The following is a 15959-nucleotide window of genomic DNA, read 5'->3' as shown; positions in this document are numbered from 1 at the left end:
GCCCAAAGTTTTAATATAATAGGCAACTGCTGGATAGCCTACACAGGAGTCCCCAACCCCCAGGCTGTAGACTGGTTCCCCACCTTTTAGGAACCAGGTGGCATAGCAGGAGGTGAGGGTTGGGCCAGCGAGTGTCTGCAGCTCCCCATTAATTGCATCACCTCCTAAACCATACCCATCCACCCCAATCTGCGGAAAAATCATCTTTCACAAAACTGGTCCCTAGTACCAAAAACGTTGGGGGCCACTGTCTTAGAGTGTCTGTGGATTCTCTTGCTTGGGCAGACAGCTAGAAATGGCCTACCATATAGTATTTCAAAGTGGCTTAATTTAAACCTGCTTCCTGGACTCACCGATCTATAGTCAGGCAACTGGGAAGGCCTTCTCCCAAGTTACATCAGTCTGGACATGTTTTAGAGATGTTCCTTTTTAAATGTATAATTCACTTTCATAGCTCTTCCTGTTGAATGTGGTCTCTGGGATGAAACTAGTTTCAATGCCTTAACCCCAATCAGGGAATAATTTCTCTTAGGAGGACTTTAACCACTTCAGACTTTCTGTCCAGTGGGATATGCTTCTCACTATCTGGGAAAAGGGCTTCCCTGGTAGCTCAGCTGGTAAAGAATCCACCAGCAATGCAGGAGACCCCGGTTGGATTCCTGGGTTGGGAAGATCCCCTGGGGAAGGCATAGACTATCCACTCTAGTATTCTTGGTCTTCCCTGGAGGAGGGTGGTTCAGATGGTAAAGAATCCAGAGTACAGGAGACCTGGGTTCGATCCCTGGGTTGGGAAGATCCCCTGGAGGAGTGCATGGCAACCCACTCCAGTATTCTTGTCTGGAGAATTCCCAGGGACACATGAGCCTGGCAGGCTACAGTCCATGGGGTCACAAAGAGTTGGACACAACTCAACGACAAAGCACACACACACATTCTGAACAAGAATCCACAAACCCTAGAAGGTTATCCGAAATTTCCTGCAGCTCAAAGCATTTGAGTAAAGTCTCTTTTCCATTCCTTGGTGGGGCAGTTTCCTCTGTGTTGAGTCCTGGGGAGGTTCTAAAGAAATTTTGGGGTTATTTTTAGACTCTGGGGTCAAGTTGTCCTAATAGAAAACAACAGAGAGCTTGTTCTCTGTCAGTTTTAAGTGGAGCTCCTATGGGCAATTGTGACACGTCTAAGGAAGCCCCTGGGCTTCTTCCCTTCAGGTTCTTGTTTCTGTGCACGAGAGGCTTTTATTGTTTTTGTGTTAGCCTGGGGCAAGCTGTTTTCCAGTGTTCTTTCTCCTTGCAGTGAACACAGGTTCCTTCTCCAACAGTGGCTTCCCTCTCTTAGGGTAACTAGCCTTCTGGGAACCCAATGCCACTGCCCAAAAAAGGCATCTTGCTTTGTGTCTCCTGTTTACCTTGTTGAACACTTTGAAGGCAATATCTACCAAATGAGAAGGATATATTCCAAATGCACCATCTAATTTTCACAAATTTCTTTGCACCTCCCTGCAAAGTCAAATTTACCATTCTAAGGACCTCCTGATCTGCATTAAGATAATGTCTGTAGGCTTGATAAATCTTGTTCAAAAATTCAGAGGCAGGTCTTCCTGTTTTTTCATTTTTGCTGAGTTTCTTAAATTTTGTTCAAACACTTTTTTTTGGTTCCTGATTTCAAAACCCTGCCAAGATGCCCTAATAAGTAATGCTCTAATCAGGACCTTCTTCTCACACTGAGGTCCCAGTTTGCTTCTGCTGTGGGTGCTGCCAAGTGGTCTTCAGGTGTTGGTGCTTCTCTCTGTAAAAATCCTCAAGTAAACAAGTCTGAGAAGCCCTGCTGCCTGCTTATTTGCATATAGTCTCCTGTGTGAATTAATAGCAACGGAAAGTGCCCTGCTCTGGGAGTGCTCCTGGCCCAAACTGGGTGCACTGCTGGTTCTTAGATGGTGGATGGGACCAAGACCCTGAGCCCCAGGAACTAATACAGAAATCTTTCTTTAAAATTTTTTAATTGATGTATAGTTGATTTTACAATTCTGTGTTAATTTCTGCTGCACAGCAAAGTGATTCAGTTAAGCACATACCTTTTTTTCCATATTCTTTTCCATTATGGTTTATTGAAGGGTATTGACTCTTGTTCCCTGTGGTATACAGTAGGATTTGTCCATCTGTTCCGTTATGATAGCTTGCATCTGCTAATCTCAAATTCCCAATCCATTCTTCCCCCACCTCTCACTCCCTTCCCCATCCTCCTTTCTCTTGGCAACCACGATTGTTCTTATGTCACAGGATTTTCTAACTGACCCTTAGTCCTGAGCTCAGCTGGAGGACTTATGTTTGAAACAACATTCTCTCATTCCCTTTATTTACCCTGATGTAATAAATAGCACAAGACCTTTTAGAACTAACACCCAAAAAAGATGTCCTTTTCATTATGGGGGACTGGAATGCAAAAGTAGGAAGTTAAGAAACACCTGGAGTAAAAGGCAAATTTGGCCTTGGAGTACAGAATGAAGCAGGGCAAAGGCTAATAGAGTTCTGCCAAGAGAACGCACTGGTCATAGCAAACACCCTCTTCCAACAACACAGGAGAAGACTCTACACATGGACATCACCAGATGGTCAACACCGAAATCAGACTGATTACATTCTTTGCAATCAAAGATGGAGAAGCTCTATACAGGCAGCAAAAACAAGACTAGGAGCTGACTGTGGCTCAGATCATGAACTCCTTATTGCCAAATTCAGGCTTAAATTGAAGATAGTAGGGAAAAGCCCTAGACAATTCAGGTATGACCTAAATCAAATCCCTTATGACTATACAGTGAAAGTGAGAAATAGATTTAGGGAACTAGATCTGATAAACAGAGTACCTGAAGAACTATGGATGGAGGTTCGTGACATTGTACAGGAGGCAGGGATCAAGACCATCCCCATGGAAAAGAAATGCAAAAAGGCAAAATGGTTGTCTGAGGAGGCCTTACAAATAGCTGGGAAAAGAAGAGAAGTGAAAAGCAAAGGAGAAAAGGAAAGATATTCCCATTTGAATTCAGAGTTCCAAAGAATAGTAAGGAGAGATAAGAAAACCTTCCTCAGTGATCAATGCAAAGAAACAGAGGAAAACAATAGAATGGGAAAGACTAGAGATCTCTTCAAGAAAATTAGAGATACCAAGGGATCATTTCATGCAAAGATGGGCTCAATAAAGGACAGAAATGGTATGGACCTAACAGAAGCAGAAGATATTAAGAAGAGGTGGCAAGAATATACAGAAGAATAGTACAAAAAAGATCTTCACAACCCAGATAATCACGATGGTGTGATCATCGACCTAGAGCCAGACATCCTGGAATGTGAAGTCAAGTGGGCCTTAGAAAGCATCACTATGAACAAAGCTAGTGGAGGTGATGGAGTTCCAGTTGAGCTATTTCAAATCCTGAAGATGATGCTGTGAAAGTGCTGCACTCAATTTGCCAGCAAATTTGGAAAACTCAGCAGTGGCCACAGGACTGGAAAAGGTCAGTTTTCATTCCAATCCCAAAGAAAGGCAATGCCAAACAATGCTCAAACTACCACACAATTGCACTCATCTCACATGCTAGTAAAGTAATGCTTAAAATTCTCCAAGCCAGGCTTCAACAGTATGTGAACTGTGAACTTCCAGATGTTCAAGCTGGTTTTAGAAAAGGCAGAGAAACCAGAGATCTAATTGCCAACATCCACTGGATCATCAAAAAAGCAAGAGAGTTTCCAGAAAAACATCTATTTCTGCTTTATTGACTATGCCAAAGCCTTTGACTGTGTGGATCACAATAAACTGTGGAAAATTCTGAAAGAGATGGGAATACCAGACCACCTGATCTGCCTCTTGAGAAACCTGTATGCAGGTCAGGAGGCAACAGTTAGAACTGGACATGGACAACAGACTGGTTCCAAAGAGGAAAAGGAGCACTTCATGGCTGTATATTGTCACCTGCTTATTTAACTTATATGCAGAGTGCATCATGAGAAATGCTGGGCTAGAGGAAGCACAAGCTGGAATCAAGATTGCCGGGAGAAATATCAATAACCTCAGATATGCAGATGACACCACCCTTACTGCAGAAAGTAAAGAGGAACTAAAAAGCCTCTTGATGAAAGTGAAAGTTGAGAGTGAAAAAGGTGGCTTAAAGCTCAACATTCAGAAAATTAAGATCATGGCATCTGGTCCAATCACCTCATGGAAACAGATGGGGAAACAGTGGAAACAGTGTCAGACTTTATTTTTTGGGGCTCCAAAATCACTGCAGATGGTGATTGCAGCCATGAAATTAAAAGAAGCTTACTTCTTGGAAGGAAAGTTATGACCAACCTAGACAGCATATTAAAAAGCAAAGACATTACTTTGCCAACAAAGGTCCCTCTAGTCAAGGCTATGGTTTTTCCAGTGGTCATGTACAGATGTGAGAGTTGGACTATAAAGAAAGCTGAATGCCGAAGAATTGATGCTTTTGAACTGTGGTGTTGGAGAAGACTCTTGAGAGTCCCTTGGACTGCAAGGAGATTCAACCATTCCATCCTAAAGGAGATCAGTCCTGGGTGTTCATTGGAAGGACTGATGCTGAAGCTGAAACTCCAATTCTTTGGCCTCCTCATGCAAAGAGTTAACTGATTGGAAAAGACCTTGATGCTGGGAGGGGTTGGGGGCAGAAGGAGAAGGGGACAACAGAGGATGAGATGGCTGAATGGCAGCACCGACTCGATGGACATGGGTTTGGGTGAACTCTGAGAGTTGGTGATGGACAGGGAGGCCTGGCGTGCTGCAATTCATGGGGTCGGAAAGAGTCGGACATGACTGAGCGACTGAACTGAACTGAACTGAATAAATAGCACACTTTCTTGGACATAAAGGATCTCATCATTCTTCCTTGCTTCTTCATGAAATTGCTATAGTCATTCGAAAGCCACTGTAAAACCATAAATGGCAGTCCCTTATGGATCAGCGGGTAAAGAATCTGCCTGCAATGCAGCAGACACAGGAGACTCAGGTTCAATCCCTGGGTCAGGAAGATTCTCTGTTGAAAGGAAAGGTTACATACTCTAGCATTCTTGCCTAGAGAATTCCATGGACAGAGGACCTGGCAGGGTACCATCCATATGGTTGCAAAGATTTGGAGACTGCTGAGCGACTAACACTTTCACTTTCATCTCTAACCATTAAAAGGATATCTTTTTGCTTTCGCCATGAATTAGTCAGGACTACATGCAATTGAAAAGAAGCTTGGTTCCTGCTGTGACATATAGAAATTTAATTACTAAATTATTAGTAAAAATTATTAGTAAATTATTATTTACTAGGTATTACTAAATTAATTATGACTGGTATCATTTACCAGGATATGCCAGGATTTCAGAAGTTCCATATAATTTCCAGAATGTGTGTATTAATAGTTAATAATAATTAACACTATTAATACAATCATGGATACACTCTAAGAAGTTTTATCACCACTTATTTAACAGTGCTTCCCACATAATTTAACATACCAAATAAGTCCTTGTTAAATATTCCTGAGAGGGAGAGAATACAGATAATTTGAGGTGTTTCAAGGACCCTCTGGAAAATCTCAAAGTTAATTAGAGGTCAAGTGAACTTCATTTAAAATTTGATCTTGTGGAAAGTTTGTTAAAAAATTTTAGCCAGTGCTAATAAAAGATAATAAAAGGAAATAAATCCTGAATATTCACTGGAAGAAGTGATGCTGAAGCTCCAATACTTTGGTCACCTGATGTGAAGAATTGACTCATTAGAAAAGACCCTGATGCTGGGAGAGATTGAAGGCAGGAGGAGAAGGGGACGACAGAGGATGAGATGGCTGGATGGCATCACTGACTTAATAGAGATGAATTTGAGCAAGCTCTGGGAGATGGTGAAGGACAGGGAAACCCGATGTGCTGCAGAACATGAGGTCACAAAGAGTCTGAAACGATTGGGTGACTAGACAACAACAACAGTAGAAGATCTCAATGGCAAATACAGATCATTTAAAGAAACTCAATTACAAAAAGCAGTTCAATATTTCAAAAAAAAGTTTGTCCCCTTTGAGAACCAAATTCAGGTGTAGTACCACTGTACATTTAAGATTCTCTTTCTTAAGTTCAACCCTATCTTAGCCATCCTGACAATGCACAAAACTCAGTGTTCCTCCTCCACAAACCTTCCACAACTTTCTGTGTCCTTATTAATCTATCCTCTTTTCATTTAGAAACAATCAACTCTAAGGCAGAACCACCTTCTTCCCCTTTAACAAAATGCACTTTTATTCCTAATACCTTCTTTGCTAAAAACAAACATCCTACATTTTTTTAATATTGAAATGTTTTCTTTATAATTCTTAGCTTTAAAACCTTCAAAAGTGAAAGTGTTAGTCGCTCAGTAGTGTCTGACTCTTTGTGACCCCATGGGCTGTAGCCCACCAGTCTCCTCTGTCCATGGAATTTTCCAAGCAAGAATACTATAGTGGGTTGCCATTTCCTTCTCCAGAGGATCTTCCCAACCCAGGGGCTGAACCCATGTCTCCTGCTTGACAGGCAAATTCTTTACCAGTGAGACAACTGGGATGCCCAAACTAAGTTTAATGCTAGATATTAGTTTTATAATGACTATCTTCTATATCACATGAACCCCAATTTATTCTAGCCAGTTTTATATTTTGCATATTTATATAAGCACTTAATTTCCTTTAAGTCATGTAATTAGAGCTCTTTTACAAATTAATTTTGATTATGCTACACATCTATAATACATGTACAAACACAGACTCCATAGCTCGTATTCCAAAATTTCAGCCATGAATCAGACACAACCATGTAAAAAACAATGTAAAACTCAGTTACAAAAAAGATTGGGTTTCCGGTAGATGGGACAAATCAAGGCCAGCTGTCTAGATGGCTAAAACCTTTTAAACTAATGTTTATGGGAAAGGCATGTCCATTTCTATTTGTAGCTTTACCTGATATTTAGGAACCAACTGGAGACTTTCTTCCTGGAAATGTCCAGTCTGGGACAAGGACAGATTTTGTTTTGTTTTTTTTTTCCTGTTCTTTTCCTCCATATGACATCAGTAAAAGTTTTAAATATCACAGAACTAATTTGGGTCTATATTAAGAAACATGCTTACTGGGTGGCTCAGTGGAAAAGAATCCCCCTACAATGCAGGAGATGCGGGTTCAATCCCTGGGTTGGAAGATGCCCTGGAGGAGGAAATGGCAATCCGCTCTAGTATTCTTGCCGGGAAAACTCCATGGACAGAGGAGCCTGGCAGGCCACAGTACATAGGGTCACAAAAGAGTCAGACACAACTGAGTGACTGACATGAATGCTTGGAGAAACCACACTAAACAAAATAAAATGAAAACCTCAAAAGGACCTAAAGGCCCACAGTCAAGCAGAAAATCCTAAATAAACCCTCAACTTTGGTCTTGGGTTTTACAGAAACCAATGACACAGGAAACCATAAGCAACATAAATAACTGAGGAAGAATATCAGTACGTGTCCCACAGGGTCCTCACATAATCCCACCCAACCCCCTTGTAGAGATCCTAACAAGTACTGTGGTCACACGTTGTTATTATAGAATACAGCATCTTCATCTCACCCATGTTCATAGCTGTAATCAGCTGGATAATTTGTAATTATCCAAAATGTGCCTTAGAAGACTTTCTTTAGAGATCATAGAAACATTCTCTGTTTTCAAAGACAGAAATTCAAGACAGACAAAATACAAACTGCACACACAAATCCTAGCATCCAAAGAAACAGACAAACCAGTTCACAAACCAAGTTGTAAAAGTCCAACAACTCTTTCCACTCTCCAACAGGACACCCAACTCAAGCACAAGGCAGTCTGAAGAAAAGGGCCCAAATGGAGAGGAAATAAAATTTCTGTCTGTAGACACCGGAGTGACCTACCCTTCTGTGTGAAGCCTGTCGGCCACTCCCATGTATTGATTCTTTGCTCCACCTGCCAGGGACTTCCCTGCAATCCAGTGGTTAAGACTCAGTGCTTCCAGTGCTGAGGGCATGGGCTCGTTCCCTGGTTGGGGAACTAAGATCCCGCATGCCTCATGGCATGACCAAAAAACTAATAAATGAGGAAACTAAAATTTAAAGAGATATCACTTGCCCTGTTCCAACTGCCAAGTGTGGGGGCAGCCAGTACTGCTTTGGGGAATTTTGAAGACAAGATCCTCAAGATAGGAGGTCCCAGCATCTGCTAGGACCTTCCCAGAAAATTCCCAAGCCAGGCCGGCTAGCCAAGGAGTAGCAAGGATTCTGGCTGGCTGTAACAACATTTGTCACCTAGTCCAAGCTCGTGCTGCTTGTCACACAACAGGGCAAAAAATCAAAAGAGGAACTGTTAGCGCAAGGAATGGTGACTTTATTTGGAAAGCCAGCAGACTGAGAAAATGGTGAGCTCCTGTCTCACAGGACTGTGTTGCCTGAGTTAGAATTCAGGCCTCTTTCTGCTAAAAGGCAGGGGAGTAAAGTCAAGCATTTCCTAGATCCCATTAGCCTCTGGAGAAGGAAATGGCCACCTACTCCAGTACCCTTGCCTGGAAAATCCCATGGATGGACAAGCCTTACAGGCTACAGTCCATGGGGTCGCAAAGAGTCAGACACGAATGAGCAGCTTCACTTTGACTATTAGCCTCTGGAGGGAATGTGTTCATTTCTTTGCACCTGCAGTCATTCACAGCCGGGCCTGGCTATGATGTTTTCTGGGAGGCAAAGTTCTCAGAGGTGGGCTATTTTGCATAATTCAAGCTGATAAGCAACATTACTTTAATGATTAACCTGAAATAGAAAACAAGATTTCTCCCTTATTTCAGAGTCAGTGACAGAGGCATTTTAAAGGGGGATCTTGCATGTCTGAAGCAAAATCCTGGAGCAATACTCCACCCTGTGTGACAGACAGGAGGCAAGACTTGGCGGTGGTCTTTGCTATGGGATGGGGAGGGATTGGCGGGGGGCGGGGGAAGTTACCAGTTATAAAGGGAATGGGCCTGAGGTTGGCTCTTTGGTTACCAGGGAAACTAGCAGAGGAGCACCTCTTTTTGTCCTTTTGATAAGGTATGCCTAGTCTCTAGAGCTATCACAATCTGGGCCTGGGGCAAGTAAGTATGTAGGCAAGCACTGATAAGGATCTACCAGCAAGAGGAAAGGTCAGTCCTGTGAGTAGGGTGAAGGTAAAGCGGAGACTGATCCAGCAGGGGATGCACAGAGAGAAAGTGAACAACCATCTAGGGTGAGTTGTCAGATATTATCATAAAACATGATGTGCCACAGAAAAAACAACAGAGCCTCACAATTCCATTATAATGCCCTCAAAGTCTTTTATCATTTACAGAAAGTTACTGTTTCACTCAGAAGTTTTTGTAAAAGTGTTTCTGCAAAAATATTTCATCTTCAGAAATTCATGGAAAGGATTTTGACAAGTACTGGTTTCTGTTAAGGTTAAGATCGTAAAATTGAATTGGGTAAAACTTGCAGAAGTAATGAAAAAACTAGACTCAAGAAGAACAAATATTAATTACATCAGACTGAGCAAACTGGTGACGATGATTATAATTTTTATGACATTTTGTTTTAAACTTTGCCAGTTCTTTTATATTATGCTTTTCTAAATTCAAGGAAGCTTCTCTCAAGCCATCTATGTCTTGCAGCATTTTGGTAAAGTATACCCTAGTAAACAAAGATGAAATATTTACTTTTTCTCTCTACCTGATCCCTCTTGAATTTGGAAACCCTTAAATATTCTTTTCAGTGCTATAGAGTTAGTTATTTGCATAAGTTCATTAAGAATTTGGTCTCTTATAACAGGACACAGTTGAAAATATTTGCTGTATCACCGACAAGGACAGAGTAAAGGGACAAAGTGGGTGATTAGTTAATCCCATCGGGGGCCTGTAAATAGAAATTGTATGGGAGAGATCCTGTAAGTTAAACAATGACTCTAGAGAGCAGGTTTGCTTTACCACACAACCAAGCAGGCTTGCTTAGCAACGAAACCACGAAAAGGAAGCGCAAGACATGACCCCAAACAATAACGCAACGGTGGCATGAGACCCACATCCTGCCCAGCGAGCTCAGCAAGTTAACCATCCCTGGGACATGCTCTCTGCCCACATGATAAGCGATAATCTGTGGACCTAACTTGAACATGTACGGAAAAGAAAATGCCCCTGCTTAATCAGGAGGGACTGTTGATCAAAGCATGACTTCTGCTCAAGAAAGACAAAGAAGGCCTTCTCCCCTCCCCACTTTTCCTTTGATTATAAAACTATAGCCCAGTAAGTTCTCGGGGCGTGGCATTTTTCACCTGCCCACTTGTAAACCTCACAAGCATTCTATCTAATAAATCACTTCTTATCTATCACTTTGCCTCTCTCTGATTTCTTTTCTGCACTGAGACATAAAGGACCACAGTACCAGAACTTTTCAGAGCCCCTGAAATGACCCAAGTGGTTTCATTACCAAGGATTTGACTGGATTGTCATATTTGAGAGAGAGAAGCATAAACTCAGATATGACCAGACAGCTTTAAGAAACCGAGGTTGGCTTTATGGAGACAATAAAGCTTCTTGGAAAAGTCAACCCAGCACTTTGCTTCAGCAAAGCAGTCTTAAAAAGATCTTATATAGTCATTATAAATTATCAGGGCAACTTTAGTGAAAACAAATTAGTTTTACTAAGATTATGTTTGATAAAAAATGGGGATGATAGTAGAGAGAAAAATAATGTTTGTACTTTTCTCTCTATTAGATTCTAATCCTGTTAATTTTGTCTTTGAGATTTTGTATGTATTTATAAAGTGGACTGAATCCTGAATTTTAATTTCCTCAGATATCTGGATTCTCCAAACAAATGGTTCTGATTTTTTCCCACACTTCTGATTTGGAATCTGTAAGAACAAAGACTGCCCTTGATCTCCTTGAAGGGACCATACCAGGTCCTCCCCACTATCTAGATGGCGGCCAGACTTCAGGGGCTTGAGCCTTGGGTACACATTTCACAGAGAAAGACTTCATTTGACATCTGCTCTGGTACAAATGTTGGAGACCTTCAGATCAAATTGATTAGGACGAGAAGCAGCTGACAACAATGTAGACTGCTTCCTTCTAAGGCACTAGTGTTTTCTTCCTCAAGCAGAGCAAACCATATCAAATTAGATTAGTAACTCACACTTCACTGTCACTTGCCCACAACTGCCTTACATAAGACCACAAAGCTCTGCAAAGTCAACTTGCAGTAAGCCCTTCAGTTCAGTTCAGTTCAGTTGCTCAGTCGTGTCCGACTCTTTGCGACCCCATGAATCGCAGCACGCCAGGCCTCCCTGTCCATCACCAACCCCTGGAGTTTTTAGTTTGCCGCAAACACCTGTCATCAGAGTTTGACTTTCTGCACTGCGGGCACCCCAGCACATTGCTCGATTATGATTTCTACTTATGATCTTTCCTATCTCAGTTATGTTACAGCCGAGTCTCCCAAATTCTCAGGTCAAGATCTAGGAGTCACCCTTGAAATACACCCAGAGTTCAACCACTTCTAAGCAATCAACCTTTACCTCTTACCTGGAATATGGTGATGAATTCCTCAGCAGTCTCCTTGTTTCCTCCCCTGCCCTTGCATTACATTCTCCTCCCAGCAGTCAGAATTATCCTTTTATGGTTGAACTCAGTTACATCACCCCTCTGATCACTTGGAGATGAGTAAGACGTGGGAACTGCTTCCGCATTGTTTCCATTTTTGCTGGCCATGTGGCACAGACGGGTACAGCTTCTGGGGGTTGCAGTTTAAGAGTAGCTTTCTAGACTTCCTGACAGCCAGCAGTTGTAGAAAAATCCCGTTGCTAGCATTTCTTACACAGAATCAGCCAGATCTGGGTATTGCTCTAGGACTGTTTTGACAGCACCCTAGTCCATTCTGTCAGCCAGATTATTTGCTGTAATAAATACTTTCTCTGCTTAACCTCGTCAGAGTGGCTTATTCTGTATCCACCAAAGAATTCGGACCCTGATTTTGGCCCTGTCTAGTGGCCTGTGGGATCTTAGCTTCCCAAATAGGAGGTGAACCCAGGCCCTGGGCAGTGGAAGCCCTGAGTTCTAACTACCAGACCACAGAGAATTCCCAGGAATCTTGGCTCTTTGAAAAGGAAAACCAACACCTATCAGTCCTCCTCAGAAGAGTCCCTCCAGCTGCTACCCTGTTGGTGTACTTCTTTCAGTGTTTTGTGTTCATATATATACAGTCACATACATATAGATGTTTTTTAATATATATATATAAAATACACATTCAGAAAGTTGTTAAATGTGGGCAGAATTTTGATTCTGGGAAAAACTGAGGGTCAGAAGGAAAGGGCACAACAGAAGATGAGATGGTTGGATGGCATCACTGACTCAATGGACATGAGTCTGAGCAAGCTCCAGGAGATAGAGAAGGACAGGGAGGCCTGGCAGGCTGCAGTCCATGGGGTCGTAAAGAGTCGGACAGGACTTAGTGACTGGACAACAGCATATGCAGAAACGTGTTAAATGTGGGCATAATTTCATGCAATTTAGTATGTTGCTTTTTTCTCTACCTACCACTATTTCTTAAGTACATTTTTGGTCATTATGACTTTTCATAGAGATTTTGAGAGCTGTACAATAATTCCTCAAATCATTATGAGTGCCTCGTAACAGTACATCACAAATTATTTTTGGCCATTCAGATTCTTTTTTACTTTTCTTTATTATAAATAATGTTGCTGTGGATATCTTTATATATAAGCCATATATAGTAGGATTGATTCACAGAAATAGAATTACTGAGTAACAAGATATGAGTGTTTTAAAGATTCCACATAGAGAATGTCCAATTACCCTCAGAATTTGTACTAACTTGCACTTCCATCATTATCATATGGACATTAAGACTGTATAGCATCTTTATACTTTATTTTTTTATTGAAGGATAATTGCTTTACAGAACTTGTTTTCTGTCAAATCTCAACATGAATCAGCCATAGGTATATACATATCCCCTCCTGTCTCCCTCCCCATCCCACCCCTCTAGGTTGAGACAGAGCCCCTGTTTGAGTTTCCTGAGCCACACAGCAAATTCCCGTAGGCTCTCTATTTTACACATGGTAATGTAAGTTTCCATGTTACTCTTCCCATACATCTCACCCTCTCCTCCCCTCTCCCCATGTCCATAAGTCTATTCTCTGTCTGTTTCTCCATTGCGTCCCTGTAAATAATTTCTTCAGTACCATTTTTCTAGATTTTGTATATATGCATTAGAATATGATGTTTATCTTTCTCTTTCTGATTTACTTCACTCTGTATAATAGTTCTAGGTTCATCCATCTCATTAGAACTGACTCAAAGGTGTTCCTTTTTTTTTGGCTGACTAATATTCCATTTTGTATATGTACCACAATTCTTTATCCATTCATCTGTTGATGGACATCTAGGTTGCTTCCATGTTCTAGCTATTGTAAATAGTGCTGCAATGAACAATGGGATACATGTGTCTTTTTCAATTTTGGTTTCCTCAGGGTATATGCTTGTGAGTGGGATTGCTGGGTCATATGGTGGTTTTATTCCTAGTTTTTTAAGGAATCTCCATACCGTTTTCCATAGTGGCTGATTTTTCATTGTTAGTATATAGACATGCAAGTGATTTCTGTGTACTGATTTGTATCCTGCAACTTTGCTAAATTCACTCATTAGGTCTAGTAATTTTCTGTTACTATCTTTAGGGTTTTCTACATACAGTATCATGTCTTCTGCAAACATTGAGAGCTTTACTTCTTCTTTTCCAATTTGGATTCCTTTTATTTCTTTTTCTTCTCTGATTGCTGTAGCTAGGACTTCCAGAACTATGTTGAATAATACTGGCGAAAGTGGATACCCTTGTCTTGTTCCTAATCTTAGGGGGAATGCTTTCAGTTTTTCACCATTGAGAATAATGTTTGCTGTAGGCTTATCATATATGCCCTTTACTTGTTTAGGTAGGTTACTTCTATGCCCATTTTTTGAAGAGTTTTAATCATAAATCGGTGCTGAATTTTGTCAAAGGCTTTTTCTGAGATTATCATACAGTTTTATCTTTCAGTTTGTTAATATGGTATATCACATTGATTGATTTGTGTAAGGGCCATATAGTATCAGAGCTATATGTTATATGTACCTGTTGTGCATATTGTCAAAGAGAACCAGAGCCAGACATTAGTTAAGGCAGTAAAAATAGATTTAATTCAGAAACTATTGCAATAGGGGAAAAGAAACTAGTTTTTTTCTGTTGTTTTAATTTACCCTTTCTTATTGGAGATTGAATTATTTTTTACATATTAATGTATCTATCATTTTTTGAAAATTCTTTTCTCATTTAGGTTGCTATTTAACATCGAGCAGAGTTCCCTGTGCTCGACAGTAGGTCCTTGTTGGTTGTTCATTTTAAATACAGCAGTGTGTACATGTCAATCCCAAACACCCTAACTATCCCTTCTTCCCACCCTCCTACCCTGGTAACCATAAATCCATTCTCTAAGTCTGTGAATCTGTTTCTGTTTTGTAAATAAGTTCATCTGTATCACTTTTTAAAGGTTCCCAATATAAGCAATATGATATGGTATTTGTCTTTCTCTCTCTGACTTCACTCAGGATGACAATCTCTAGTTCCACCCATGTTGCTGCAAATGGCGTTATTTCATTCTTTTTAATGGCTCAGTAATTTTCCATTGTATATATGTACCACATCTCTTTATCTATTCCTCTGTTGATGGACATTTAGTTTGCATTCATGAAGAGACTTCGGTTTAGCACTGGGTTCAGTTCAGAACAAGGCAGCCAAAATTTATAGCCAAGGAACAGAGTTGGTGTGGGGCGGGGGAGAGATTTGGAGGATGGAAAATTACTAGTAGCAGGCCAGAGTGATCAAGTATCAAGGGTGGGAGAGGAGACATTTGATGAGCTATTAAGAGCAATCAGATCTAAAGAGTGGCAGAAATTTTCTCTAAACTGATTTGGCAGGATTTTTCCCAAAATTGGTCTAAGCACAATTGACAAGGATGGAGAGAAGTGTGCAAAGTCAAGGCCCTCCATCAGGAACAGGCTTTAGAGAAGTCTGCCTAAGAGTTTGGTTAGGAAGGGTGTCTTATTAATATGCGTATTTGATTACTTCCTGTTTTGTCTTCCTTTCTACACTAGATTTTAACTTATCATCTCAACTTTAGCTGACTTTGATGCATATTTTGCTCAAAAAGAAGGCCACAGTGGAATTTCTAAATTTTGCCTTTGATTGTATTATGTGACAAGAGAGACAGAACATAAACAGTTATTAGCACGGGGATCAGTTCTGCTCATACTTAAACAGAGCGGCCACTTTTAAAAGTATGAATTCAAAGATGATGTTAAGACAAGAACTGAGTAACGTACATTTTTAAACTCTCATAACTGAGGGGTTTTTCAGGTGGTGCTAGTGGTAAAGAACTCGCCTGCTAATGCAGGAGATGTAAGTGACATGGGTTTGATTCCTGGGTTGGGATGATCTCCCAGAATAGGGCATGACAACCTACTCCAGTATTTTAGCCTGGAGAATTCCATGGACAGAGGAGCCTGGCAGTCTACAATCCATAAGGTGACAAAGAGTCGTACTTGACTGAAGTGACTTACAGCACAAACAAAGCGGCAATTGTCTATCTATAAATTATTCCAAATATTTCTTTAGCACACTTGTTTCAGAGAAGAAACATTTACTGAAGGTTCATGTCCTCTTGTGCTTCTTAATTTGACAAATGGTCCAAATATGAGTTTACTCAACTTCAGCATAAAAAGTGGTCTGGTACTTCCCTTTCTGCTTCTTTTTGGAGTAATCCTGTTCTGATTTCGTAAGGCAAGAGAGAAGTTCTTACTGTGCACTCCAATTAGTTCCTTCAGGGTCT

General features: G+C 40.9%; 1 protein-coding gene across 2 annotated transcripts in view; it reads right to left on the bottom strand.

The window, feature by feature from the left end:
• GLIPR1 (GLI pathogenesis related 1) overlaps positions 1–11713 on the bottom strand; it is a 53564-nt gene extending 41851 nt beyond the window's left edge. Inside the window, exon 1 of one of the 2 annotated variants that reach the window (XM_065934105.1) lies at positions 11602–11713. The gene's annotated coding sequence lies outside the window, so the exon portion shown is untranslated. Of the gene's footprint in view, positions 1–7939; positions 8063–11601 lie in introns of those variants that run through there. The other variant, XM_065934106.1, reaches the window with a different exon arrangement.
• Between the last annotated feature and the right edge of the window lie 4246 nt (positions 11714–15959).

This window comes from Muntiacus reevesi, chromosome 4, assembly GCF_963930625.1.
Source record: "Muntiacus reevesi chromosome 4, mMunRee1.1, whole genome shotgun sequence".
NCBI classification, from domain to species: Eukaryota; Metazoa; Chordata; class Mammalia; order Artiodactyla; family Cervidae; genus Muntiacus; species Muntiacus reevesi.
This window is presented reverse-complemented; position numbering and strand designations above follow the sequence as displayed.